This window comes from Micrasema longulum, unplaced genomic scaffold (genome assembly GCF_059751315.1).
Source record: "Micrasema longulum isolate JH-2025_06_02 unplaced genomic scaffold, ASM5975131v1 h1tg001408l, whole genome shotgun sequence".
In the NCBI taxonomy this organism is placed as follows: Eukaryota; Metazoa; Arthropoda; class Insecta; order Trichoptera; family Brachycentridae; genus Micrasema; species Micrasema longulum.
In genome coordinates, this window is record NW_028278594.1 from 124,058 (window position 1) to 136,206 (window position 12,149).

At 33.8% G+C, this 12,149-nt stretch overlaps 1 protein-coding gene across 1 annotated transcript in view; it reads right to left on the reverse strand.

Annotated features, from left to right (window-relative positions):
• Nucleotides 1–12,149, reverse strand: part of LOC148275512 (E3 ubiquitin-protein ligase RNF19A-like) — a 192,353-nt gene that overhangs the window by 120,729 nt on the left and 59,475 nt on the right. The window lies entirely within an intron of this gene.

Sequence of the window (12,149 nt, forward strand, 5' to 3'; positions counted from 1 at the left end):
TCGACCACTACACCACGGAGGCCACCATAAGTCAACGCGTGTGTAATCTCTAAGTCAACGCTCGTATCGGTTGGTTTTTTGTTTTCGTCGTAAATAAATACAATTCATTGGCGAAAAATCGGCGTTTACTATAAAAAATAATTTAATATATTGCTTTTGCAAAATAGTAAGGAGTATCTTATGCAAAAAAGTGACTGCTTTTCTTGACATTTCGCTTGTCAACTGCCGGCGAAATGCAATAAATAGCATGATAAATAATAAATAAATAAATAAATAAAAATAGCAGTTTTGGAATATTTTCCATATTTACACCGGTGAAATTCAAATATGTGATTGCGCAGCAGGATTATGCGCGAATATGATAAACAACAATGGTGAGAAATTGTTATCACGTCGCTTATTAGGACGTCGATAGTTATTTGTGATTGAGCTACTGAAAAACATTTCTCAAGGAAAACTTTTTTTTTAAATCTCATTTTTTATTTCCAGAACCATTTTTTTTACGCCTTTTTTAGATAATTTCAAAATAGAGTAAATCCTTAATTTCTCGGACTGGCATCCCCATACAGACCTCTATCCCTCCCCAACCCAGCCCTTTCCTTGCCCACGTCCGGTGCGTACCGCTTCGTTGGTCAAATAAGTTTGTTTGCTGTAGGGAGGGGTACGGGTTCGTGGTAATGGTGCTAGTCGGAGAAGTTAAAGATTTACTCTATTTTTAAATTAAATAAAAAATACACATACATAAAAAATTAGTTTTTGGAAAATAAATTAGGATTTAAAAAAAAGTTTACTATGAGGAATGTTCCTCTGAAGTCCCGCAGCCTGGCACTGCGCTCTGTCTGATTCTGGAATATGGAACTGCGTAAGTGTTTTTGTTCCTTTGAGGCGGTTCCTCGGTACATAATTGAACATGTCCGCGCATGCGCAAATATAGATCTTTAGTATCTGTGGAACAGATTCTAACAAACACATCGAGGTTTATTTTCCACGAATTGTGACGGTTTTATAACAAATTTAGCACTTAAATTGGTTGACACGGTGGTATTATAATATTAAACTACGAAATAAAATTATTTTATTCTGAAATTATGGCATTAAAATTGCTTTAAAGTTTATTTCAAAGCACTTAATTTCTGCCTTAGTAGTAGGCACAACTTTTAACAAGGGACTCCTTATTTGATAGAAAACCTCAGCGCACGCTGCTGATTGGTACTCATATTAAGACAAAGTATTTAAGTCAAATTGGTTGTAATAATTTGAAGATAATATATTGACCAAGAAAATTGTTAAAGAAGAAACGTGAATTTTGGTTTATAAAAAGAAATACAAGTATTATTTTTCTATGGCACGATTTTGAAAAATGGCAAAATCGTATGATTTCAGTGTTTGATCTTTAAAAGGTAGGTGAAAAATCACGAGAATTATGATTTTTTAGTTGTGAACATGCCGTGCGTGAGCAAAGGATATTGTTGAGTCCGTAGCGTGAGTGAAATAAATCGAAATCAATGTCAAAACAAAGAAAAATATAAGCATTACAATATTATTTTACGACACTGCAGCCTAGACTCTTGGCATTGACCTAACTCTGGGCGGAAACAATCTTAAGGCTTATTTGCAAGCTTTTCTGAAAACAAAAAATAAAACTAATCTTACAATAAAAAATATATAATAAAATCACTTTTATTCCAGTAAAATGGGTAGAAAGTGCATAGCCAATAAAAAATTACAGCGTTTAACTTATAAACGTTAACGATATAAAAATTTGGCAATCTGCATGACTGGAGTTCGGAAAAATTTATTTATTTACTTATAGGTAGTTTATTAAACATTATTTAAGACATAAGTCCCAATTCTATGGGACTAAAAGTCTTGTTTTGAGGTAAGACGAGCAATTAGTTGACACAGACACATGAGTATATCATCACAAATATTATATGAAATCAGAAACACAACAATAATAACAAAAAACAAATATATGGCTCATCAATATGGTAAAAAGTAAACTTAAACATTCGGAAAATCATTAAGGAGTTTGCCACTCAAATCCCTCCCACTAAGGAGAATCCAATCCTTAACTCCTCTCTTGAAATGAAGTTCTACTGAATCTGCATATTTTATATTTAAATTGTTGTGACGTATGGTGTATAATTAAATATGTACGCATTTTCCAAATTTGTTGCAACAGAGAAGGAAAACATTTTTGGGAAAGGAGTGTAGATTTCTTGGCATTTACAGGGCCTATGACCTGTCATCGACTGGTTTGAATGGCCACTTTACACGCTTTGTAACATTCACCGTTCTGCCTAAATTTAAACAAATGATTAACTATTCCATATGCCTACTATTATGAAGTAATAGAGCCGAAACCTTTCTTGGTGTGGTTGAGATTCATCTGGATGAATTATTTCACCCACTAGGCAACGCCTTAAAAAACATTTTTTATACTTTTTATATCAGTTAGTTTAAAACAGCCGATGACAAGTTATTGACCCTGTAAATGCCTGAATTTCTATACTCCTTTTTCAGAAATGTTTTCCCTCTCTGTTGCAATAAATTTGGATCTCAATAACTCCAAATTCTACTTCGGGAATTAAACTGGCTACGTTTTCCACAGAGGGTGGAATACAACTCTGTTGGCTTATGTATAAGTCACTGCACAACTCTGCTCCAGAATATCTAAGGGAACTCTGCATTCCAGATGAACTAGCTGACAGACGTCTTACGCTTAGATCAGCTACATCTACGTCGAAAGGAAAAGTTATTATACCTCTACGCAAACAGCGCACTAAATTCGGCGAACGAGCATTTGTGGTCGCAGGCCCTACGGCATGGAATGCTCTCCCAGCAGAAATCCGAAACTGTGAGAGTGAAGTGATGTTTCGGAAGAAACTTAAAACCCACTTGTTCTCTAAATCATTTGAACAAGTTCTTAGCATGTGGTGGAAAAGTAGTACGAAAAAGTACATTCTTTTTCTTAAATTAAAAAGTTAAAGTTAAAATTAAATTTATATCTTTATATAATCACTTTGTAAAGCGCCCTTGAGGTATTATATTACGAAAATGGCGCTATATAAGTTATCCATAATTATAATTATAGTAAAACTAGAAATCAATGTATTTATTATTTACATACATCCACTTAATTTTTTAAATATTTACAGTACTAAACTGCCTGCTTCCCCGTTTTAATTTAAATATATTTTTTTTTATAAATATAATGTTTAAAATAAATACAATTTTCTTTTTTTATGATTAGAGCACACAAAAAAATATGCCCATGTGTGCCCTATTTCCAGATGTAAAAGTAAATAATAAATATATTACAAATACCTAAATCTAAGTCCCAGTAAAATCCCAATTGAAATAGAAATCAATATTCTTTCGTAGTTTTTCTTAATTTAATTATCTACTTTAATTTGATTATTTTTTGCTCTACATCTATTTTTTATTTTTTCTGTTTTTTTATTTTCCTCTTACTCATACATTTTTTTTTAAACCCGAATTGAACTTTTCATTTCTGTTTTATATGTCTCTATTTTAACTGTGAGACTGAAGTGATGTTTAGGAAGAAACTTAAAACCCACTTGTTCTCTAAATCATTTAAATAAATCCTTAGCACCTGGTGACAAAGTATATTATTTTTCTTCAATTAAAAAGTTAAAATTAAATTGATATATTTATATAATCACTTTGTAAAGCGCCCTTGAGGTATTATATTACGAAAATGGCGCTATTTAAGTTATCCATAATAATAATAATAGGGAGGAGATCCAGAATGTCTGCAAATATTTGGAAATACTTAAATGCATTTAGACCATATCCATACAAAGTAACGGCACATGCAAGCTAACCCCCAAATGCATTTAGACCATATCCATACAAAGTAACGGCACATGAAAGCTAACCCCCAAATGCATTTAGACCATATCCATACAAAGTAACGGCACGTGAAAGCTAACCCCCAAATGCATTCAGACCATATCCATACAAAGTAACGGCACGTGAAAGCTAACCCCTGAAAGTGTTGCGCACGTCAAATAATAATTATGAAGTGTCGACAATTTTATCTAGGTTTAACTATCGTGCATTCCATCCAAGGGTCAGCCGCATAATTTAAATGAAAAAAATATATGAAAACCAAGAAAAACTAAGGGCTGGTGTTTTAAATGTAACTGTTCGTGATAAAGTGATTCGCACGTTTGTCTACAATGCATGAATGAATGTATTTTTTAATAAACTTTTTTACAAGTATTAAATTAAAATTGTGTAGAATAAAGCCGCGTATATCGCGTGGTTAATATTAATCGTTGTTTGAGTTGATTTTCATAGAACCACAGAAAAAATAGTCGTTTACAATTATATTATGTACTTAATGAACATTTTTTTAATAAATTACTTATAAAATAAATCACGGGTCGCCACTGCCTCATACACGCAGGACCTGATTTATCACACAGGCTTAATAATAATAAATAGGCTGAATCCTGGGCCCCGAATTGCAGTGGGAAGTTAAAATAAGTATCTTCAATTGTCTATAAAGTAAAACAGAACTGTCCGAACGAAAATGTGTATATTTGAATTATCATTGTCGGAAACCTGTTTTTCAGCGTGTCTAAAAATATATTTCATACTGGCCCTGGGCCCCGTATTACAATGAGAAAGTTAACAGAGTTCTCTGAAATTGTCTATAAAATAAAGTGAAAAATTTCTGGGTGAAAAATTTAACATACATAAAAATAAAATAAAAAAACATAAAATTACGGATTTCCGACAAAAATACTTCAAATTTTAAAATAAATATACAAAGAATTCTACTTTAATTTATAGACATTGGAATATAATTTTATTGGTTTCTCATTGTAATCGGGGCCCAGTAGCCCCCGTAGCGTAATGGCAAAGAAACTAGCCTCACGCACGGGAGATACGGGTTCGATTGCTGACGAGCTTATAATTAAAAGTGATTTGAATTAAAAGCCCTTTTTTTCTCGCTATCTATATTATCACTGTAATTGGGCCTGTCGCTCCACAACACATTCGAAGAAGGACAGCCGCAGAAGCAGAGAGGTTACAAACAAACCTACGATCCTAGGCATCCCCTACACCACCATTAACCGACGGCCTCGCGTCTGAGATCTAGAAACAGTTTTATCAAAGCCACCTCCACTGTTGAATCCTCACAACAGCGGAGAGATGAACTATGGCAACTGGATCTTGGAGCGAGACCGTAAGTGGATCCAAATGAGGGTATCCAAGAAGGTGAACACCTACCATACTCTCTATGGATCGCCCTCAATAGACTACGGATGGGTGTTACACGATGTAAAAAAAATCTCCAAAGGCGGGGGGACCTCTCTGGTGATATATATTCTGTGACCCAGGACGACAGCCACCTATTGACATGCCCGCTCGTGGAGGAAGGCTGCACTCCAGGGGACCTAATTGTGGCAAACGACAAGGCGATATCTATCGCCGCATATTGGAGTGGCAGGATATAATCCAACCGGACACGCTAAGTAAGTAAGTATTGGGTCTGTTGGTAGGTAGTGCGCATATTGTGGTACATAAAAAAACTCATTATTCGTAAAAAAAATTTTTTACGGCTTTGCTAAATACTGATGGTAGATTGAATCGATGTGAAGTTTTCTATCAAAATGTTTATTTCTTTGAATTTTTTTTCTTTTTTTATACAGCCGTTAACAGAGGTATTTTCGCAAAGAAATGTTCTCTTTTATAAAATAAAATTTCACGCTGTGGATCATATTTGTCGAAGTATCATGTATGTATTTGAGTGGAACATTCAATACTACGCCTAAAAAACCATTGTACACATGAAGAACTTGAAGGCGAAAGCACTTTGATACTCAAGAAAGGAGATATAAATGGTTTAATGTTGGGAAAAATCGTTTGATTTTGAAGGACGTATCATTTTCGTGGAGTTTTTTTTTTTATCAAAAAGCACAAGCATACAACGTGACAAGAATACCCTTTGATAAGGGACAAAAACACGGGATTCTAAAAATACATCCTTTGATAATTTTTGAAGCCTTCAATTATACTATTATTAACTTAGCTGCCAATATTTTTATACCGTGAATGAGAAAGCTTATGGGAAATGCTTGTTTGGGAGTAAATACAAAAATGCGTAGTTACATAATTAGAATTAATTACGAAGTATGAGTCAATTACGCGATAAAATGTTAAGTACAAATAAGTATACAAATAATAAAGTACAAGGACCTTACAAATTTAGTGACGAGTCTACAATTTTTTTTATGAAAAACATACTGCGAACTTTTGACCGAAGAATACAACAAAAAAATGCTATACCAACAATCTTGAAACTTTGCTATACCGGCAAATATCGAAGCTAGCTAGATACAAAAAAAAACAAAACTGTTCATTCTTTAAAGCGGTTTTAACAGTTTCACCGAAAAACGAAAAATATTTCACTTCTCTCGCTATAAAAAAACGCCGGAACACAGCGTTGCGAAAAAATGACATTAAAAAAAATTGTGATTAAACCATGCATATTGCTGCGCGCTAACCAGCAAATAACTGAAAAAGAGAAACAAAAAAAAACACAAGCCCCCCGCGTGAGTAAATAAACACAGCGTTGCGAAAAAATGACACTAAAAAAAATTGTGATTAAAACCATGCATCTCGCTGCGCGCTAACCAGCAAATAACTGAAAAAGAGAAATAAAAAAAAAACACAAGCCCCACGCGTGAGTAAATAAACAGTTATTTTTTAAAACCGTTTTTTTTTTAAAAGCTGTTTTTATTTAGACTGTTATTTTTACTGTTTTGAGAAACTGCAACCGTTTCATAAAACAGGCCGAAAATCTTAACTCTACTGGTACTACACAACCGTAGAAGTGACCCTCTGGCTTTAAACTCTCTAAAAACGGCAGTAGTTTATTTTTAATTACACACGTCGTTATTATACACGTTTATATTACATGTAATTAAGTGTATAAGGTAGATGTAAAATGAGGTATGGACACATCACCGACTACCAGTAAACTGGTCGCCGTGGAAGAATGGATGGCTAATATTTCCAAATGACCCCAATAGCAGTATCGAGTATTGAGGGTTACGACTGCCTATTGCCAGCACAAACCAGGTCAACGAGCGGCCAATATGAGCCACAATTCCACAATAACGCACTCGATAATGCAACTAACACAAATTAATAGCGGTGTTTGTAATTTTTGTATTGTTTGCTTAATTCAAATAAATGCTTTGTAGGTCGAGCTTTGTATTAAAATGAGGAGATAAAAAATGTTTTACAATAGAAAATGACAAATGTTTCATCTGGTTCGGATACAGCTTGATAAAACGGGCCAATAAAATGCAGTTTTTTAGATAGCGTCAGTTGATAAACCGTTTTTATTTCGTCGTGATCGTAGAACAAGGACGAATATGTGAAACATGTGATATTAACTTTCTTTTACATTTAATCTTAAAAAAGGCTTTATATTCCAGATTTTAAAAAATAAATATATGGAACTAACCCAAGTTTCAAATAATATACTTTTGTTCTTATAAAAATATTTTTTTAAACCGGTCTCATATAAAGCTGAAGAAATCACATGCGCCGTTGTTTTATGATCATGACGATTTATTTATGAGTAAATATTACATGTGCATTTACATTCACATTAAGAGATAAATTGCTACTAATAATACAGGTTGTTTTTTAAACCATGTCACATCCGAAACCACGATGATCAGTATGGGCAAGAAGACATATTGGCCTGGTTAAAAAAAGAATTTAGATCTAAGAAAATTTGTAAAAATAAAATGTTAAAAATAACAAATGGTTGCTTGCTTCTGCAGGGGAGAAGCGAGGGGGGCGCGGCCGCGTGGTTAACGGTGTGTCAGACTCCCCCCTCCCCTCTCCTCGTTTATCTCCGGCAGAAGTTAGCAACCATTTGTTTTTTTAAATATTTTATTTTTTCAATTTTTATTCGTTCTAAAAATGTATTTTAATGTGCCAATCTTCTTGCTCATACTGATCATCGTGGTTTCGGATGTGACAGAGTTTAAAGAACACTCTATAAATGTAATAAAAACACTAAATTGCAAAATATTTATTACAGGATGCTGTCAGCACTTATAATACGGGGAAATAACTGTTTTAAGTAATCGATTTTTTGGGCTGCATTTAATTTTAATATCATATAAATAAAACCTTTTTTTATTCACATGGTTTCATTTTTTCTCATGAACTAAAACACGAGTGAAAGAGCCTTCAGTTAAAACTGCTTTGACATATTTTTCATTCTATACTGCATTATCACAAATCATAGTAAATTTAGGTTCAAACTTTTTATTATATAAATAAAAGATGAGTGATACTTTAATCCACAAATTTAGAATATCCAGTGACCGGTTTCGTCGCTTTCGCTACATCTTCGAGACTGGTATCTTTATTAAGGAATTCAATGTATTTATACAAAACAGAAGTAAGGATAGAGAATTCAAAATTATCTGAAAGTAAATTAAATAAAGTTATTTTTATCTTAAGGAACATTATTAAAAAAATTTCGGGTTAACTAATGAGTTGATAAATGTATCATTTGCGGATTAGAGTATCGCTCGTCATTTATTTATATAATAAATTACAATGAACTTCCATCAAGAATTTTCACATAAAAACTTTTTTTTTTTTAATAAAACAAAAAAAAAACTATAAACTATGAAAAATAATATACCAATAAATAAATTTAAAGTTAATCTGAAGAAATTTTTTGAACTCTTGTAAAAATAACATTAAATTTTTATTATATGAATGTATTATTGTTTTGTATTTTTTCTTTATATATCCTATGTTTTTATTTTTATTTTTCATGTACTCGTATTTAAAATTATATAAAATCTTATAAATAAACAATTAAAACAGTGAAAGTCACTCTCCAAGCACAAGAGTTAGTCTTTTTTTTTGGAGAGTTACAGTGATAACATTTACTAGATGTGTAAAAGTAGATATGTTTAGAATTTTACAAAAATATGTACTTTTTATAAAATTTATGAATAAAAAAAAAAAAAAACTTTGGGATTCTCAAGCTTCTTGTAAACCACCAATTAGGAAAAAAAAAATCGTTCTGCCAAGGTTAGAGTTAAAAGTGGCCAAGGAACGTGATTTTTTTTTAATACGAAGAGGTAGCTCATTCCAAAGTCTGGCATCCTGAAAAAAAAGGACTGCTGAAGAATGATGCGGCATGTCGAAGAACGGAAAGGGTTCTCTCCTGATAAGAGAGAAGTGACAGACCATGGTTAGAATAGTAAATGAAATTCTCAGCAAGACATTTTGTTGCGCAAGGGTTGCGAAGCACGCATTGAAGAAGTGAGAGAGCTTGAAAGCTTATGCGCTAATTAAAATGAAGCCACTTGAGTTCGGTGTGAAAGGGTCATTTTAATTTGTAATTTTATTTATTCAGAAAAACAACAGCAATACAAAATAATATATAGGTACAACATTATAAAAAAAACATAAAATAAATCCAAATCAGTTTTCCAAATAAATACAATAATAAAAATCCAGTTCAGTTAGTTTTTGTGTGTGAGGATGCGTGGGTAAGTGAGTGGAGTGTGGTTTTGGTAGGTATGTGAATATGTGTGCGAGTGTACATGGGTGTGAGAGTGGGTTTATAGACAGGGTTAGTGTGTGTTTGATATGAGTGAATAGAAACAACTTAAATTAATAATGTAAAAGTATTTTATTTTTTTATGAATGGTCATATTTTTTGAGATTGAAAATAATGCGAATGCTTTGGTTCTGCAATCGCTCCTTGAATTCAATGAGTATACAAGGTGTGTTCAGAAAAGAACAGAGATTTTTTTGATTTCCCGAGTTTGGAGAGTCCGATTGTCAATTAATGAAAATTATGTTGGTATACATGCCCCTGAAGTATGCTTAAATTTTCAACTGTATCAATTGTTTACTTTGTTTGTGGCAGCCGCTGAGGTTAGACGTGTTTTTATGAGAAATTTAACAATCGGTTTTCACTCAATGTTTTTTTTTCACAATTTGTTTTTTAGTTAGTTTTTAAAAATATCACTTAAACTCTAAACTTCATTGTCACATAAATAAAAAAATAAAAATGCAAATAGGGGCTAGACTACTTAATTTCCATGCGCTCTGTAGCTGCAAGACGTTCTGTAATCTAGCTCCTGTATATCAGAATTGTAATATATCATAATTGGAGACGAGGAGCTAGAATCACAATCGTCCATGCGCTCTGTAGCTGCAAGACGTACTGGGATATTTATTTACTGTACAGCGCCCTTGAGATGATTTTAGCAAAAATGGCGCTACATAAATTATCCAAATATACATATGTAATCGGACTAACCCGCGGAAATAAAAAAAAATACCGTTATTTTCTGAACACACCTCGTATTCATAAAGTGAAGTGATGAAATACGTGTTTTTTGTTTGTTTGTTAATTTTCCATTCCAAAATTCACTTCCCTTTTTTCTCAATCCAATGAAGTGCATATTATGTACTTCTAGATTATCTTATTTCGGCAAAAAGATGCTGAGGCTTTTTAAAAAAAAAAAAAATTATATGTAGTTGCATTATTCTTTTACCTTGCTTGTAATGTACAAGGTTAATATATACTTCAAAGCGATAGTTATTTATTTGTTTACTTAAAAATATTTACTTTAATTAAAAACTTTATTTCGTTATTTTATGTAAGGATCGGTAAGATGTTTTGGCTGTGACCTGTTTCAAGAGGAAACCACAGAAAACTCGTCAGAAGAAGGCGGACCGTTGTTATTCGTCAACAGATCTTCCGATCCACTTGAATAGTGTTCGGCATTTGGTGTCCTGCTATCATTGATACCTTTTATTGATGCTAAGGCTACCAGATTACAGGGAGCTCCTTCGGTCAGCTTTTCTCATTCGGCAACGTGCAACTTTTCCGTGTACGTGGGCACCGCCAAGGAAACTCATGTCCTCAGATGCGGTGGGCGGTATGCGGCGTCAAGTTGTTTATTTTCCATGATTTTCCGCATTCTCCTTAATAAGCTCAAAACGCTTCAAATATAATATTACAATTGCAATCAATTAAGATAAACGCGCGAATAGCACAAACATCTACTACTACGAACTACTACCATCACGCCATTTCTCCGTCTATCTATATCTATATGGCAACCGTCCGTCTTCGAAAGACGATGGTGATGTATACTTCATTTGAAGACTGGTATGAACAGCTTTTCCGGTGACTGTATAGTCCTATACGGGACCAGCACAGTCAGCCACATCTCTCACACTTCCAGGTGTTGGGGGCTCCAGTAGGTAGCTGCCTTCCTAGCAGTCTTTTAAGCCTCAGACTTTCCAGCAAGAGGTCGTCGTTTGCCGCTTTTCCCTCCTTTACGGCTCCTCTCCACACACCTCTATCCCTGGCGAGATCTTCCCAATGAACAGCGTCAATGCAAAAAGTCTTCATGTCGCGTTTACAGACATCTTTAAATCGCAATCGCTAACCACCGTGGGGTCGTTTAGCATCACAAAGCTCTCCATACATAATATCTTTCGGTATTCGCCCATCCTCCATTCGACTCACATGAACGAGCCATCGCAGATCGCCGAAGACATCCGAGTACGGGTTAGTACATCACACCATGTCTCCGTAGGGGTAGGCAGAGAGGATGGACCGCCACACATGTCTATCCTGACATACATTCCTAGCTTCTTCCACATTCATACGTGCCCTTCGGTTGTGCCTGCGTAACCAGACTTGAGATTTTGATTTATCTGATCATGTCACGTCTTTCTTGGTTGTCCACGTCCTACGTTACCATTCATTCTAGACACATATTTCAATTTTATTTATTTATTCATATAAATGTTAATCACAAAATGGAATATCTTAATTCATACATATAGAAATAATGTTAAAACTTAACGATAGAAGGAAAATTATAGACCTTTAAAGTTTATTCAAAATTGTAAATTCAAAATGGGATTGCCCTGAACTGTTATCTCTCATCAACTTCAGGGTGCCTGGAAGAGTGACTAGACAGGTGCCACCGTTTTGTAGCAACAATTCACGGACAGTGTATACTTGTAATGCAGTATTAAATAGACTTCATGAACTCGGCAATAGTTATTCCCACGTATCTGATATATTTAGT